Source organism: Chiloscyllium punctatum, chromosome 31 (genome assembly GCF_047496795.1).
Source record: "Chiloscyllium punctatum isolate Juve2018m chromosome 31, sChiPun1.3, whole genome shotgun sequence".
Lineage (NCBI taxonomy): Eukaryota > Metazoa > Chordata > Chondrichthyes > Orectolobiformes > Hemiscylliidae > Chiloscyllium > Chiloscyllium punctatum.
The window spans coordinates 9,212,914-9,230,932 of record NC_092769.1 but is presented as its reverse complement, the minus strand read 5'-3'; the positions used below and the strand labels follow the sequence as shown (position 1 = coordinate 9,230,932).

General features: G+C 43.0%; 1 non-coding gene across 1 annotated transcript; it reads right to left on the bottom strand.

The window, feature by feature from the left end:
* Positions 1-17,732: 17,732 nt before the first annotated feature.
* trnae-uuc (transfer RNA glutamic acid (anticodon UUC)) lies at positions 17,733-17,804 on the bottom strand. Its single transcript has one exon. It is a non-coding gene; the product is annotated as a tRNA-Glu (tRNA).
* Between the last annotated feature and the right edge of the window lie 215 nt (positions 17,805-18,019).

Sequence of the window (18,019 nt, the reverse complement as noted above, 5' to 3'; positions counted from 1 at the left end):
CAGAGTGTAGGACTTAGACGTAATTCTTGTGTGGGAATATGTGCAGTGAGGAAGATGTAAAGATTTATGAAGATTGAACCGGCGTCCCCATGGGCAAGATCTGTGCAAATATTATGTGGAAACAGAAGGTTATCAACTTTTTTGGCGAAATTGATGTGCAGTATAATTCTTAATTCTTAAAATGTTGGAAAGTACAGTTTTAAATAAAATATAAGTGTCCTTGTCTATAAGCTGCCGACATCTAACATACAGGTGCAGCAAACTACTTGGAATGTCAGTGGAATGGGAACCTTTATTGTCCGAGGATTTCAGCACAGGAGGAGTGACGTCTTGCTTCAGCTGAGTAGTAGCTTGGCCAGATTGTACGTGAAGGACTATTTGCAATGTTGATTCTTTATCTCAGGAAATATATTACTGCCACAGAGAGATGGCAAGCAAGGTTCAAGGAATATTCTTCCAAGGAATATGCTATCAAAGACGGCCATGACAAACTAGATCTGTTGTTGCCTAGTGTTTCAAAGAATGGGACTACATTTCATTGCAAGTTATAAACTAAAGATTGGATTCCTGCTTCAAACATATTTCTGCTTATCGGTGTAGTATTTATAAATTCCTTGAATTAGTCAGTTGCAATATGAACTGTGTCTCAGAGAGTGGTTGTTGTTCCTGCGAACATAGGGATAGTAGCAGACCGAATACCATAAGGCATAGCATTAACAGTAGGCCCAGCAGCTCACCGAGTATGCTCTGCCATTCAGTTCAATGATGTTTGTTTTGATAATCCTCAACTCCACTTTCCTCGTAACCTTTGATTCATTGATTAAATATATGTCTCTCACCCTTGAAGATACTTAATGAAACAAGCTCAATAGCTTTCAGAACCTTCTACAATTGTTTCTCTCTCACTGATATGAGACTTGGTGGTTTTAATTCTCTCGTTTGTCTCTAGCACACCTTGTTGAATCTACATTTGATTGCACCCTGTCCTATCGCATATCTTCTGTGGCAAAAGCACAGTAAGAAAAGAGGGTCAGAACATGCAATTTCCTCCTTCTGTTCCCATATCAGATAAGATATGCTCATCCAGATCTGGGGATGTGTCCACTCTTTATTCTGCTACTCTCCCCGATTCCAATAAGTCAATCTCAAAACTGAAGACTGATATGAAGGACATATTTATCATATTCTCTGGATCCCCGCACAGGCTGCCTCCTTGATCCCTAATACCACCATTCTTTCCAGAGTTATCGTCTTCCCCTGGTATAGCGATCGAACACCCGCTGATGTTTTATCACACACCATTTTTGCTTTTCTACTGAATTCCTTAAGTTCAGTGTTACACTTTCCACATTCTTATAGGGATTCAATTGATCTGCTCACTTTATAGCTGCTTTAAGCTTCTCTTTACTTTGTTATTCACCTCTGAATATTTGCAGATGTTGAAGTTTCTGTGGGCGCATTTTCCTTCATTGGATCTTAGATTGTAAAATATTGGGCCAATACTCTCATCAAATCCATTTTGAGCATGAACACTGCTCCCCACTCCCCGCTGTTCGACTACAGCTTTACCCAGAATTAGAATTCCACTATTTAAAAAGGCATCTGGATGTATTTTAGATTAGGAAGGGTTTGGAGGGATATGGGCCAGGTGCTGGATAGTGGGACTAGATAAGGTTGTGTCCAGAATTAAACCATCCCTTGCTGTATCTGACACATGCTGATACAAGAAGCTCTCAGCAATAAATGTCAAAATATTTGTCCCCTCTTAAAAGCCCCAATAAACGTTGCATATTGAAAGGCATAAATATAATTACCATCTTATTGTTTTTTATACACTACAGTGATTGGTTGCACATTGGATCATGTATTTTCCTTTAACCGACAATCTTTAATATGACCCTAGTAAATTATCTGTCATCTTTTTATTCTAGTCGCAATCCTCGAAGCCTCAGTTGAAGGCCCGTACAAGATCTTGTCCATTTTAACAGCAGTAAATGGTTCCTTAATTAATAAAACAACAGCATCTCCTGTCTATAGTTCCTATGCTAGAGTTGCCAATACTGACCTCCTTCAACCACATCTCTGATGGCAAAAATGTCAGAATTTCACGTGTCAATCTATTCCCTTATCACATCTGTCTGACATGTAATAATGCTAGCACCAAGGTAAACGACATCCAGCCTGGAATATAACGCCAGGAACAGTCTGTACCTCGTGTGTACTTCGGAGTTCTATAACCATTCACTGTTTGTTATTAGGCTTCGCAATTTACGAAACAAAACTGTAAATCTAAGACTGTAAGAAGCAATATTTGTTCAATCATCATTTTTTTAAAAAACAGATGCATCAAATGCCACTTTCCAGAACTGAGCGATCACCTCCACCGATTATGAGATTTTTGGTTATTAATTCCCCACTCAGTGTGCAGAGAGGTAGACGTCAGTCATGTGCAGTGTTGATTTAGTCTCTCCACAAGTGCATGTGTTCCCAGCGATGCTGCCGGAGTGTGCAGTGTACTGGCTTGTGTGCTGACCCTTTGTGAACAATAATCACTCTCCTTCTGGTAGCTCAAACCTGCCTCTCATCATGTGGGGTTTCTCACAGAAAATGCTTAGTGCCTTCCTATGTTTTCCATTCCATGATCCCCAGGATATTGGGAATCATACTGGCTCAGGAAGTCAGCACCATATGTAGCCCTGAAATCAAAAGCAGTCAATAAGTGGGTTAAACAGGCCATTATGGAGTGGGCCACCTGAGAAGAAGCACAGACTGTTTCTCCCAGGTAGTGGATTCTCATCAATTGGTGAATGGGGGAGCGAGTGAGGTGAGGAAGCTGGGAAGGGGCGTTCGGTCGAGACTTACACTTATGGTGTCCATTGTTACATTCAACTGAGTGTCAGTACAATGTGTGTGGTGACATATATCAGAAAAAATCCACACAGTTCAGTTATTAAAGCGGTTCTCGGCTTGGCATTTGCTGCTGTTTCCCTCAGATGCACTCTGAAGGACTGATCTCGATCGAAATCCACTCAAAAGCAGGTTGGTTGACCCTTGTATTAATCTCTGGCCCTCTACACGGAAGCTCAGTTTTATTTTGTCACTGATTAGTATGAAGGTGACATATACTGCTTATGGCTTTAGAATGTTCACTGTGAGACACAGTGAGCTCCAGGAGACAGTCAAATTGTGCATTTCTTCATCCTGGATCAGGTGCAGGGTGCAAGTATCTGAAATCTAGGAGGCAGGCCAGATGCTGTCAAGTCGCTTGTGCGGTTTGCACTGGCAAGACATGCCCTCCATCTGCTCCCTGGAGCAGGCTGAGAGTGCAGATGAATTTCTAAGAACTGTTTGTTGGTCAGTCATCGGTACCTAATTTGGACAGCATTTATGTCCACCCTAAGACCAGCGATAGGCTATTGGTTAGTTTTCACCTGCCCAGGGTGAGCTGCGAATGATTTATTGTGAAAGCTGGTTTGAATAACTGCCCTGACCCAGGTTGTAAGGTCTCTGGACAGGTTGAGGAGCGGACCAGTGTGTCACTCAGTATTACAGGCAGCTGCGAGTTCCAGTAGCACTATGCCTGAATTCAGGTCCTTCGGAATCTGTAGGTCGTGATTGCAAGTGATGACTTTCCCGGTATGAACAATAATAAAATATCTTCTGTGTTTTGTAAATTGGGGACAACAATAACATGTGAAATCCGTTTATTTCACGCAACAATGCTTGCATTATCTCTGAGAACAACTACATTGGTTACTATATGTTTGGAACTAAAATATAAACTAATTTCAACACTTTATGATACAAAAATAAAAGAAAACTACATGTTATTTTATATTGAACACAGAATATTTGCCTCATTTTTGTACGGTACCAAAATCCCAGATTAGTGTCGTAAAATCTTTAAATAAAACGTAGGTGAAATAATTTGTTTCATTTTGATTACATGTGGTCGGTTAAATTAAAAGAGAGGGAAATGGCTCTTAACTTTGCTAAAGAGTTTCTGAGGTTTGAAGATGCTTCCCAACTTTACCAAGGAAGATTAGAAAGACAGAGGAAGGATATTCTTTTGTAATGAGCAAACAGATTAGAATTTAACTAGGGACATAAGGAAACTGAAATGGAGTTGGTCAAACACTGAGGTATATCAGAGAAACACTCGTGCAGCAGATTTAGAAAAATGTAAACTGTGTATGAGCCAAAAAGAATGAGAAGCAAAAGAAAGGAAGAGAAGGATATTAGCTGAGCAAAAAGAGAGAGAGAGAAAAAGAGACTGAGAAGAGAGAGAGTAAAAGACTGAAAAGAGAGAGAGAAAAGGCGAGAAGTTTCTTAGCTGAGTAAAGAGAGAGATGAAGGAGAAAGAGAAAGGGAGAGAGTGTGAACTTCAGTAGTTGCAAATTAGTCAGGAAAATCAAGTTCAGATGGAAATGAAGTCAAGAGACTTTATTCTGCTGGAGGGGTTCATAAACGCATTTCCAGAGAACTTACATGATGAACAGAAAGCTCAAGAAGTGAGAAGAGCAGCAGAGATGACCGAGAAATGTGCATTGGTGCATGACGTGAAATTTAGTTTCTGACACGAATTTCATCCCTGTGAGAGATAGAAATTGGAAGCAGGGGAGATCCTTCTCTATAAAACAAAGAGTCGAACACACTGGGAATAGTTCTCCTTTAGTGATGAAAAGAATTTCAAGAAAATGAAAGGTCTCAGGTGTTTCCACGGTGGTAAGATGGGATACGTAAAGTCACATTGCTGGACATGGAAGAATGACATTGTGGGAAAAGTTGTGACAAAAGAGGCTAATCCAATGGTATTAGGGTAAGTAGTAAAGGAGACTCAAAGAAAAGCCAAGGAGCTGCAAGAGAGTGCACAGCCTTGGCAGGGGTGGAATATTGAGTTAGTTGCTCATCTCTGTAAAGACTTTATCTCTGTGGGATATGTTTACTGAGGAAGATCAGGAAGAGAATTGTAAATAAGTTATTGTTTCATGAGTTATGGGATCTGTTCAGTCTCTGATAGTAAGAGATGAAAGTATTTTCACGCTTTCTGACATGTTACCCGAGTAGGTAATAATTTGTTTAATAAAAAGGCAGAAAGTTAGCGTTCCCCTGTGTAAGATCAGGTTGGAGGGCCAAATCAAGACTGGGGAAGTAACTTTAGGAGTGACTGACAGAATGTCAGTTTCAGGAATACATTTTATTCTTGGGGATTATTCAGCAGGATCCAAGGTGGGAGTGACACCCCTTGTAGTGTAGAAGCCAACAGGAGATCAAGGAACTAAGGATTTACAAGACGAATGCAATGGAAGTTTTCCAGACTGTGTCGTAGTAAGAAGGCACTGTCATAAGTTACAGCAAGAAGGAAAGACGAAGAAGTTGGGTTTCAGTTAGCTGACACCCTGTATGATGTAATGGTACAGGAAAACCCTTAACAGGCAGTGGGTCAGACAGAGGTGTTTAGTCCAGAAAGGCTAAGAGTCTTGCAACAGAAAGATGAGAAGATATATATTATGACGCCAACTCAGAAAAGGAATCAGAATATATTCCTGAGGGTTATTATCTTAAGGATAGAAGCCTAAAACAAAAGTGGAGACCCCAGCAGAGTTAGTGCAGAGGAGAAATTGGCAGAGGTGCACCACATTGTGTTGCCTGTAGCATACAGAGTGTTATGGGTAGAACATGAATTACCAGAAGGAAGTAACCGATGTGTAAGGAGGACTCGGGCAAATTTACAAAAGAACTTCCATTGGCCTGGCATGCACAAGAATGTGGTTGTTTATTACCACACATGTTATTACATGCCCAATGGTAGCTATGCCAAAGGCAGTAATAAAATCAGTAGATTTGTTGCTAATTCCCGCATTTCAATAATCTTTCACACGAGTTATGATTGATAGTGGAGGTACCCTCCCTAAAACTGAAAGTGGGAATCAGCACTTACTAACCATAATGCATATGTCTACTAGATTTTGGAGGCAATTCCATGACGGAGTATTATGACAAAAAAATGGTGGAGGAGTTGGTAGCTTTCTTTACCTGTTATGGGCTCCTTGGAGAGATTCAATCAGGCCAAGGGTCCCATTATACTGCTGAGACTTTTAAGGAAGTCTTGGACAGCATACAGCACTTAAACTACATTAAAACAAGTACTGCAGATGCTGGAAACGAGATTCTAGATTAGAGTGGTGCTGGAAAAGCACAACATCTCAGGCAGCATCCGAGGAGCAGGAAAATCGACGTTTCGGGCAAAAGCACTCAATCTACAACACTTTAAATCAAGTCCGTACCATCCAAAATCCCGGGGAGTCTAGGAAAGGTGGCATTTACCCTGAAGACAATATACATTCAGAATACACTGAATGATTGGGATCAAGGTATCGAACTTTTATGGATTGCCATGAAAGATGGCCCAAATGAACCTACTCAGTTTACTACCTTTGAGTTAATATTTGCTCAGGAAGTGAGATGGACTTTGAAACTAAAAATTTGATGAGCTCGAAGTCAGAGATCTCACACTTGGATTATGTAGCAATGGTGATGGAACAATTAAATCTGGAAGGTGAGTGAACTGAACAGCACCTGAATAGGGCACAGCATAGAGTGAAGCTGTTGGCAGATAGAAACTGTAAACTTCAGACGTTTTCCCAAGGATATGGTGTATTAGTATTGTTTCCAGTAGTAGGAGATACCTTAAAAGGCAGGTTTAGTGGTCCCTATCAAATTCAGAAAATATTGAGTCTGGCAAACTATCTGGTATAGATGCTTGACAAAAAAGAAGCTGCATTGGGCATGCCATCTGAATATGTTGAAACCTTACTATAATAACGACAGGGAATTGGTGAAGCAGGTGTTATTTATTGCTCTACCGAGTGACAGATCAGATCCAGATGTAATGGAGTTTGATATGCCTCAAAGTGCGTTAAATAATGAGGAAGTCCTTAAAGAATGGGGTGAGAGAATTAGCTATCTGTCTTAGGAGCAAAGAACACAATTGAAAAGTTTGTTGCAGCATTATGAGGACATATGCAGGAATAAAATGGGAGAACTAATACTAGTGTGCATGAGGTGGAAGGAGGGAATGCTGTTCCAATAAAACAAAACCTTTACTGGCTTAATCCTTTCAAAGCCCAACAAATCCAGAAGGAAGTGAATGTGATACTCAATGAAGACATCATCGAGCCGAGGCAGAGTGGAGTGGAGTTCGCTGATCTTGTTAGTTCCCATAGCTGATGGAACTCAACAATTTTCTTTGGACTATTGGAAGGTCAACGAAGTAACAAAATCGCTCTCATAGCCAATTCTTAGTTTGGAGGACTGTACAGAGAAAGTGGGGCAAGCCAGTCACATCACAAAGTTGATTTACTGCATTGTTACAGACAGGTATCTTTAATAGAGAAAGCGAAAAAATGTTTCTGCATTTGTTAACACAAATGGACTGCATCAATTCAAATAATACCCTTTGGAATGAAGAGCACACCAGCCACATTCCAAAGACTCATGAACTAACTTGTGGCCAGATTAAGAAATAACCTGATGATGTGGTGATCTTTAGCCATTCATGGAAGGATCACATGTGACAGTTGGCAAAATGCTTTGAGTGATTCCGAAAAACAAAGCTGGAAATAAACTTAAAAAAACCATAATTTATGACATTCTTGGGACATAACATCGAACATGGAAGGGTGATTCCAAGGAACGCTTGGACGAAAGCAATGGAGGAATTTCCTTGAGCATGGAGAAATAGGTGCTTCGACATTTGGGACTGAGCAGATTCGACAGGAAGTTTGTTCCAAATTTCAGCAGCATGGGGGCACTACTGACAGATGTACTAAAGAAGAACATGGAATTTCGTTGGACAGAATAGTGCTAGGAGGCATTGGAAAATTTACAAGCTATATTAACCACCACATCAGATTAATATCATTATATTTGCAGACATATATTTGTAGATACATTCTGTTTTGCTCAAAAATGCACACGCCACAGGTAGTCATTGCATTAAATATTTTGTTAATTCCACTTTGGAAAGAGAACAAGTCTAACTCAAGACTGGGACACAGACAGACTCTGACTTCACATCTTTAATGCATTGTCTGAGCTGAGATGTCACCTTTTGCTGTGAAACATGAAGTTATCATGAGAAGATGACTTAAATGAAGTTCTGGAATTTACATATTAATGAACTGAAAACTGCAACCCATTCTAAAAGATGAAAGACTTAAAAATCCAGATTTGTTCAATATACTCTTTCAGTTGCATGGCACTCTAATATTTTGCTCTAAATTTTGTGTCTTACGATCTTACACTCCACAAACACCTGATGAAGGAGCAGCGCATTGAAAGCTAGTGCTTCCAAATAAACCTGTTGGAATATAACCTGGTGTTGTATGATGTTTACCTTAGTAACGTCAGATAATGGTCTTTTCAAATAAAATAAGACAATTTCTCTCATTCTTCCTTTATGCTGAATTCCAGTTATGATTCTAATTATTGCTAATGTTATTGATATTCTTCGACAAAGTAATGCATTGCGTGTGTGTGTGTGTGTGTGGATCGATGTGGTTTTGTTTGTATGCATGTGTATCTGTGTCTGCCTCTTTGGGTGTGTACCTGTGTATGTACGTGTTATGTACGATCCTTTGCAATTGGACTGAAATGAAAGAATGAGAAATTCCAATATGACTGTGGAAATGTACAAAGACTTCAAGCTGTCTGATATCAAAGAACAAACAAAAATACAGCACAAGAACAGGCCCTTCGGCCCTCCAAGCCTGCACCGATCCAGATCCTCTACCTAAACCTGGCACATATCTTCTAAGAATCTGTATCCCTTTGCTCCCTGTCTATTCATATATCTGTCTAGATACATCTTAAATGATGCTATCGTAACCGCCTCTACCATCTCTGCTGGCAACGTGTTCCAGACACCCATCACACTCTGCACAAAGAAATTTCCACGCATATCTACCCTAGAGTTTTCACCTCTTGCTTTGAACTCGTGACCCCTAGTAATTGAGTCCCCACTCTGGGGAAAACAAGCCTTGCTCTCCATCCTATCTATATCTCTCGTAATTTTGTAGACCTCAATCAAGTTCCCCGCTTGACCTCCATCTTTCTAATGACAATAACGCTGATCTACTCATAATTTCTTCATTGCGAGCACCCACCATACCTGGTGAACCTCTTCTGTACCCTCTCCATAGCATCCATATCCTTTTTTGTAATGTGGCAACCAGGTCTGTAGGCAGTATTCCAAATGTGGGTGCAAAAAGTCTTATACAACTGTAACATGACGTCCCAATGCTTGTACTCAATACACCATTGAATGAAGGAAAGCATGTGATATGCCCTCTTGACCACACTGTCCATCTCCAGGTACAATGGACCTGAACACCCAGAAATCACTAAACATCAATTTAGCCCAGCACTTTTCAATTTTCTGTATATTTCGCTCTTGAATTAGATCTTCGAAATTGCATCACCTCACATTTGCCCATATTGAATTTCATCTCTCATTTCTCTGCCAACTCGACAGTCCATCTATATTGTTCATCATTCTCTTACAATCCCCTTCATTATCTGCTACTGCACCAATCTTCGTGGCATCTGCAAACTTGCTAATGAGGCCATCTATACGTTCGTCCAGATCACTTCTGTATATCGAAAACAACAGTGGTCCCAGCACGGATCCCTGTTGAACAGCACTGGTCACAGGTCTCCGTTTTCAGAAACTCCCTTCCACTACTAATCTCCGTGAGCTGTGTCTCAGCCACTTCTCTATCCATCTAACTAGTAGAGCCCGGACCCTATGCGACTTCACTTCCTCAATCAGCATACCATGGGGAACCCTATCAAACGCATTACTAAAGTCCATGTATATGACATCTAATGACCGTTACTCAACAAGCAACTTTGTCACTTCCTCAAAGAATTCTGTTAAACTGGCACGACATGAAATTCCCTGCACAAAACTATGTTGCCTATCACTGATAAGCACATTTTCTTCCAACTGGGTATACATCCTATCCCTCAGTATTTTCTCCAGCAGCTACCTTGCCACTAACGTCAGGGTCGCCATTCTTAAACAAGGGAACACCATTAGCAATTTTCCAGTACTCCGGGATTTCACCCGTGTTCAAAGATGCTGCAAAGATATCTTCTATGGTCCCACCTGTTTCCTCTCTCATCCAAGATCCCATCCGAACCTGGGAAATTGGCAACCTTAATGCCTTTTAGAATAACCAACTTATTTCAACTTGACCTAGACGAATCAAGCATCCATACCTAATCTCAACATTTCTTCTTGGTGAATACCGATACAAAGTGCTCATTAATAATCTCACCCATTTTCTCTAACTCCACGCATAGCTTTCCTCCTTTGTCCTTGAGTGGTCCAACCCTTCCTCTAGTTACCCCCTTGCGCCTAATATATGAATTAAAGTCTTTGGGATTTTGCATAATCATGTTTGCTAAATATGTCACATGACCCCTTTTAGCCCTCTTAATTCCTTGTTTCAGATTTGTCCTACATTCCCGATTTCCTTCCCGAGCTTTGTCTGTCTTCAGTCGTCTAGATCTTATGCACACTTCCTTTTTCCACTAAGCTAGTCTCATAGTTTCATCTGTCATCCATGGTTCCCTAATCTTGCCATTCCCACCCCTCATTTCCACAGAAGCAACCTCTCTATAAAAGGTTCCCACGTATCAAATGTGGATTTACCTTCAAACAACTGCTCCCAATCTATATTCCTCAACTTCTGCTTAATTTTGGTATAGTTGGCCTTCCCCCAATTTAGCACTCTTCCTTTCGGAAAACTCTTGTCTTTGTCCTTGCCGGTTCTATAACGTATGGAATTGTGATCAATAGTCCCAAAGTAATCCCCAACTGAAACTTTAACCACCTGGCCAGGCTCATTCCCCAGCATCAGTACAAAAATGGCCCTTTCCTGAGTTGGACTGTTAACATACAGCTCAAAAATACCTCCTGGCTGCTCCTTACAAATTCTGCTCCATCCAATCCTCCAATATTAAGTGAACCTCAGTAAAGGTTGCGAAATTAAAATCGCCTTTCATCACCACCATGTTGTTCCCTCATCTTTCCATGATCTGTTTACATATTTGTACTTTCATCTCACGGTCACTGTTGGGAGGACCCAACATTGTTTCTGCATCCTTCCTATTTCTGGGCTCTACCCTTATTGCCTCACTGTTTGAGTCCTCCATAGTGCCCTCCTTCAGCACAGCTGTGGTATCGCCTTTGACCAGTAATACAACTCCTATACCCCTTTAACCCCCCTGTCTATCCCACTTGAAGCATTGATATTGTGGGTCAAATACTGGCAAATGGGTCACGAGATTAATTTAGGATATCCAGTCAGCATGGGTGAGCTGGACTGCAGAGTCTGTTTCTGTGCTGTATGACGTTACCCGCCTAATTCAATGCAGGTTTCAGCAACATGTCTGCAGCTTTATGCTTTTAGACATTAACAATGTTTCTGAATATATCATTTCAGCTGTCTCAATTTTAAAATCAGCCATTTCTTGTGCACCCCTGTCTTCCAGGTTGATTCATCACAATCCATTCTCTCTCTTTCCCGAGGAGGGCTTGATACAGCACTCAAAGAGGGCTCGAGATACGAGAAAGGATGGGGGGGAGGTGGATGGACAGGGGCGCAGAGGCTGAGGGAGAAGAGAGACAGACAGAATGGATAGGGGAACAAAGGGTAGGGGGAGAGAGAGAGAAAATGGACAGGGGACAGTGAATGGAGGGGATGAGAAAGACTTGGGGACAGAGAATTGGGGCAGAGTGTGAGAATGGATGGGCAGAGAGATTTGGTGAGTGCAGACTGTGGGGAGAGAGAGAATGCATGGGGACAGTGGGTTGGGGGAGTGACAGCACAAATCCCACCTTACCCAGGAATGGTGTCAGTGTTCCATGAACTGGAACCCACTCCATTAACAGCAGACTTGGGGGCAATCATTTCTCAATCGACACATGGCTTAGACGGTAGATTCATATAATCCCGACGGGCCATTCGGCCCATAAAACTCAGACTGACCTTCCAAACAGCATCCCACCCACTTTCCCCGCAGTTAACCCACCCTAGGTTGCAGATCCCTGGACACTTCAGCATGGCCAATCCACCCTAAACTTCAGAGGGTTACACTTTCGGAGGAAACTGCAGCACCCAGAGTTCACCCACGCAGACACAAAGGTGAGAACATGCTAAAGTCCACACAGAGAGCTACATGACAGTGGAATTGAACCCAATTCCTGGTACTGTGAGGCAGTGGTGCTAACCACTGAGCCACCATGCCACCCAGAGCTTTGAAGTTCTGCTTTGTCTTTGTAGCTTCTGATTTGTCATGAGCCTTCAGCAGAGGCTCTCTCCTCCTGACATTGTTAGACCACGCCTGCTGCAACTTCCCTTTTCCATTTCTCCAGCCCTGAGCACACCGGTTCCCAAATCCTGGCGCCAGTCAGACACTGATGCAATCTGGTCTTCTACTGCCAACTGCAGAGAATGGTGACAATCCCTGCCACTATTCTCTCCCTGTCCACCACTGCCCTCTCCCCAACATTGTTTTTTCTCCAACAATGCAGCCAGTTAGCACCTCGCTCGTCCAGACATCTCTCAGATCGCCTTTATCTGTCTGACCTGTGCTGACACACTCCTGACCGTGTCCACTGACCCAGTCAGAAGGCTTTGTCTGTACAGTAATGACCATCTCCCAGAATAAAGTGTCCAGTTAACTTTCCCTTTTCCCCCAACGTGCCTGCAGCCCGGCTTCCAGCTGCATCTTTCTGAGCCGAAGGTCCTCCAGCCTGTGTTTGCCCTGGATCACAGCATCCAGAGCATCTCAACTTCTGCAAATCAAAAGACAAGTCGAACCCTTGGAAGAGAAGGGCGAGAAACAGAACAGACATGAACGTAAAATCTTTGTAGTGCGTGGAGGCAAACAGGCGTTCGTGGGCTTGTGGTGCAACGGCAGCGCGTCTGACTTCAGATAAGAAGGTTGCATATTCAAGTCACGTCAGGCTCACTATAATCAACTTCTTACATTTCAAATTCAGAAAGGAGTAAGGTTTTTTTCCGTATATCGGTCGTGTCAAATCTTCTTTGCGGAAACTTTCGATCACACGTGAATCTTTGCTGTCAGTTTGATTTGTAAACACTGTGTCAGGGAGGTGGTGTGCCCATTGTTTGGGTAAATGCTCAGCTCCCCGCAATGTGAGAAGTAAAATAAGGAAACTGATGAAATCTGCATGGATACCATGTGGTTGGAGGGTCCTAAAGCAGAAGTTGAGGTGTTTTCCTACAAGTGTCGGGTAGCAAAAATTTAGCAGTGGAGGAGGCCCAGAACTTGCATGTCCTTGGTGGAATGGGAGGGGGAGTTAAAATGTTCCGCCACAGGGCGGTGTGTCGTTTAGATTAAGTGTCCCAGAGTTGTTCCCTGAAATGTTCCGCTAGTTGGCGTCCAGTTTCCCCAATGTGGATGAGACCATATTGCGAGCAATGAACATAATCTTATAAATAGATTGCATAAATCTTAGCCTGCCAGAGTTATTTTCTTTAATTAAATTAAAGATTTTTTTTATTCAATTGGATGACTGCATGAAACGGTTTGTTGGTCAGATTTGAATCATCACACCCAAATGAGACGATGCCATGAATATCAGTGAACTGCTCTTTTTGTTAAAAACCACACGTTCTTGATTTACTTTCACTACTTACTGGTATTCACACCTGCACATTCCATGTCAAACTCTGACATCAGAAATTAAATTACAGCATTAATTTTGACTTACAATATTCGAACAAACAAATTAATGGCACACAGTGAATAAACACCAATCTGATTAATATGAAATTAAATTTGACAAAAAAAAAATCAAGATTGGAGATAAGAAACGGGGTAAGGGCAGAGGGCAAGAAATGCAGCATCATAGAAAGTGCTCCTCCAGAGAGTGCTTTTTACCAACCACCACTGCTACATATGAACACTCTGATATGATCCTCCGGGTTGAATGTAAACTATAGCCCCATACAGTAGGTACCATTTAAGTGAGTTAAAAATACAAGCCTTGAGCAAATCCAGCTTCCAGCCTGACCCACACCCCCCGGCTTATTGGGGCTGGGACCTCCCTCCAGCTCCGGGGGTTTTTTCAACTCCTGGGCTCCAGCGGCCACGCCTCCACTGAAGGAGCTTTGGGAAGCAGATGCAAAGGTAAGATACAGAACAGAAAACCTTTGTATATGAAAGTAGCTTACAGAGACATTGAGCAATAGCATGACATGGAATGAACCCATCGACCTCTGGGTTATCTACCCAGTACACTCATGCAGCACTACTCTACTTCTGTGCTCCCAGCAGCTGGATTGTGGATCAGTTTAAAGTCGGTCCTATATCTCTGATTACATCGGTACACAAGGCAGTGAAGAAAGGTTTCAGCACACTGGTCTTCATCAGTTAGGGAATTGTGTACAGATGTTGGCACGTTATGCTGTAGTTATACAGTACGTTGATGAGGTTGCACCTGGAATATTGTGATCAGTTTTGGTCCCCTTGGTGTTCTAACTTCTGACTTCTTCAACTCTGGGTTTGTGTTGAAATTGATGGGATATTTTGTCCAACTCAGCATGTTTAAACAGTATCTCTCAGAGGGATTCATCTGAAACTTTTCAGGAGGTGAGCTCAACAAGATTGAACTATTCAAAGTTACTTGGATTCTATTTTGAACTTACATCAGGACCAGTAGTCAGAGACACATACAGCATGGAAACAGACCCGTCGGTCCAACTTGTCCATGCTGACCTGATATCCTATATTAATCTACTCCCATTTGACAGATTAATGTACTCCCATTTGACAGCACCTGACCGATATACTCTGGCAGCTCATTTCATATATGTACCACCCTCTGATTGAAGAAGTTGTCCCTTTAATATATTTCACCTCTTACCCAAAACTTATGCCCTCTAGTTCTGGACTCCCCCACCCCAAGGAAAGGACATTGTCTATTACACTGTCCATGCCCCTCATGATTTTATAACCGCTATTAGGTCCCTTCTCTGCCACCGATGCTCCAGTGAAAACAGCCCCACGCTATTCAGCCTCTCCCTGTAGCTCAAACCCTCCAACCCCCAGCAACATTCCTGTAAATCGTTTCTCACAGAGAAGTCAACGTTTCAGTCCTGAAGAAGGGTTAATACCCAAAACGCTGACTTTTCCACATCCTGGTGCTGCCTGGCTTGCTGTATTCTCCCAACCTCCTGCTTGCCAACTTCGGGTTTCAATATGTAGTGGCTCAGTGATTAACACTGCAGCCTCACAGCACCAGTGACCCAGGTTTGATTCCAGCCTTGGGTGGCTGTCTGTGAGGAATTTGCACTTTCTCCCAATGTCTGAGTGAGTTTTCTCTGGGTGGTCCTGTTTTCTTCCATAAACCTAGGATGTGCAGGTCATGTGGATTGGCCATGCTTAATTGCCCATAGACTTAGGTATATTAGTCAGAGGGAAATGGGTCTGGAATGGGTTACTCTTCGGGGGGTCGGTGTTGACTTTTTGGGACGAATGGCCTGTTTCCGCACTGTAGCTAATGTCATCCAATACTTTTGTTACTAACGAATGGCAGAGTAGGCCAAATGGGCTAACTTCTGCTCCGATGGTCTTGCGGTCTTAGGTTTCTCTGGATCATTTAATTGGCAATGTGCAGTCCCGGGCTCAATGAGCAGCAAGGTCCACTGAAGGCAAAGCTCATAGGATCATAGAGCTCCCACAATGTGGAATCAGGTCCTTCAGCCGAACAGATCTGCACTGATCTTCCGAAGACTAACCCACTCAGATCCATTTTCCTACGCTCCATAAATTGCGCACAGAGCCCCAAGGGTGGAATTATTCCTGGGTTCCTGGTGCCCTGAGCCACCATGGGATTGCTTCTGAAGGGTGTAGGGGAGGCAATTGCAGTCCAGCAGAAAACAAAAACAGCCCACCTACTCTATCACGGCACCCACTGTCAGAACTGGCAGGAGGTTCTGTCCTGGGAGGTGACTGAAGGCATCATCACTGGTAGGATCTGATTACTGGAAGCGCTGGTGCTTCTGCAACTTGTAGGAAAACATGAACCTCTTCCCACACTCGGGCCAGCTGGAGGGCATCTCCCCGGTATGGGCACATTGGTGTTTCAGTAGGGCAGAGGAATTGCTGAAGGCCTTCCTGCACAAAGGGCAACTGAACGACCTCGCACCCATGCGGACTCACCAATGGGCCAGTACGTCGGAGGAAAGAGCAATGCCCTTCCTGCAGTTGGGGCAGAAGAACGGCCTCTCAGTGTGGACCCACCGGTGTCTCAGCAGGTGGCAAGAACTGCTGAAGGCCATCTCGCTCTTGGGGCCGGAGAACAGCCTTCCCTGGTGTGGATCAACTGGTGCGTCAGCAGGGCAGGGGAATCACTGAAGGCCTTCCCACACTCAGGGGGACAGAAGAGCCTCTTCCCCTCTGTGGGCCCATTTGTGCTTCACACCCCTTTCAACTTTCACAATATCCTTCTGATAGGAGGGAGACCAGAATTGCATGCAATATTCCAAAAGTGGTCTAACCAATGTCCTGTACAGCCACAACATAACTTCCCAACTCCAATACTCAGTCAGAGGATTGCGAAAGCTTTCAAAACGCACAAAAAACAAACAGGAAAGAATGGAGGGACAAACCAGATTTTTGAGAGTGAGCTTGGAAGCATCACTGAGAAATCAGCGGAATGAGTTTATTGGGGACGCGTTCTCCTTAAATACACTATATACGTATTCCTCTTGTGCTCTTCGTAGTTTCTCTGTGCTGCAGTGTGTAGTGGCTCGTTAAATTAATGTCCTGATGCAGCTTTGTTTGTGGGTGTTGGGATGATTGCTTTTGTGGTTAAGTATTTGGTTTGTGTGTGTTGTTTTTCTATAGATGCTAGTTTGAAGTTCCCCATTGACTGTTCGCTCAACTGTGACATATAAGAATGGCAGTTTATTGTTGTTCTCCTCCTTTTCAAACCAGGAGTCCCCCTCAGGCCATAGTCTCACTACCTGGAACACCAATATACAGACGAGTCAACGGCCTACACTGAGGAATAAAACACCAAGTCGCAGATTCATGCCACTCCATTTACTCCATCTAAGAATTCCTGAACACCAAAGACACTAAGATTGAACAGGTGGAAAAATATTGTCCTTTGACATAACAGCCCTGTTCACATCCATTAACATCAACGTGGCCAAAGAAATCTGAAGACACGACTCGAAGAACCAACTTCATCAGCAAAGATAACACTGTCACCCTCTTTATATTCAGTAACAAGCCCAACAAACAAATCAACGAAATACCCATGAAACACTTCTGTCATCAAAAAATGAAACAAATTAGAGGAAACCTACAACACCATCAACAATCTCCTTACTGGCATAAAATTCACAAAAGAGGAGAACAACAACAAAGTGCCATTTCTGGATGTCACAGTAGAGCGAACAGTCAATGGTAAATTCAAAACAGCCTCTGCAGGAAAGCAACACATGCGAACCAAGTACTCAGCTGCAGAAGTAATTATCCCTACACATACAAACAAATTTGAACGAGGACACTATTTCAACGAGCCACTGCACACTGCAGCAGCCAGTAACGACGAAGACCAAGAAGTAACGGTTCAGGGCATTTAAGGAGAATGGGTAGCCCAAAAGCACACTGAAAATTGCTTCCCTGACCGGGAATTGAACCCGGGCCGCAGCGGTGAAAGCGCTAAATCCTAACCACGAGACCACCAGGGAGATATAGATGGAGCGTGACAGCTCTGCTGAAAATTTCTTCCCTGCCCGGAAATCGAACCCAGGTCACGGAAGTTCGAAGGCGAACACCAATGTCATTTCTTGTATCCATTGCTCTCGATGCGGTCTCCTCTACATTGGGGAGACTGGAGCCTCCTCGCAGAGTCAAGTCACAGCTCTTGAGGCAACATCTCCAGGACACCCGCAACAATCAACCC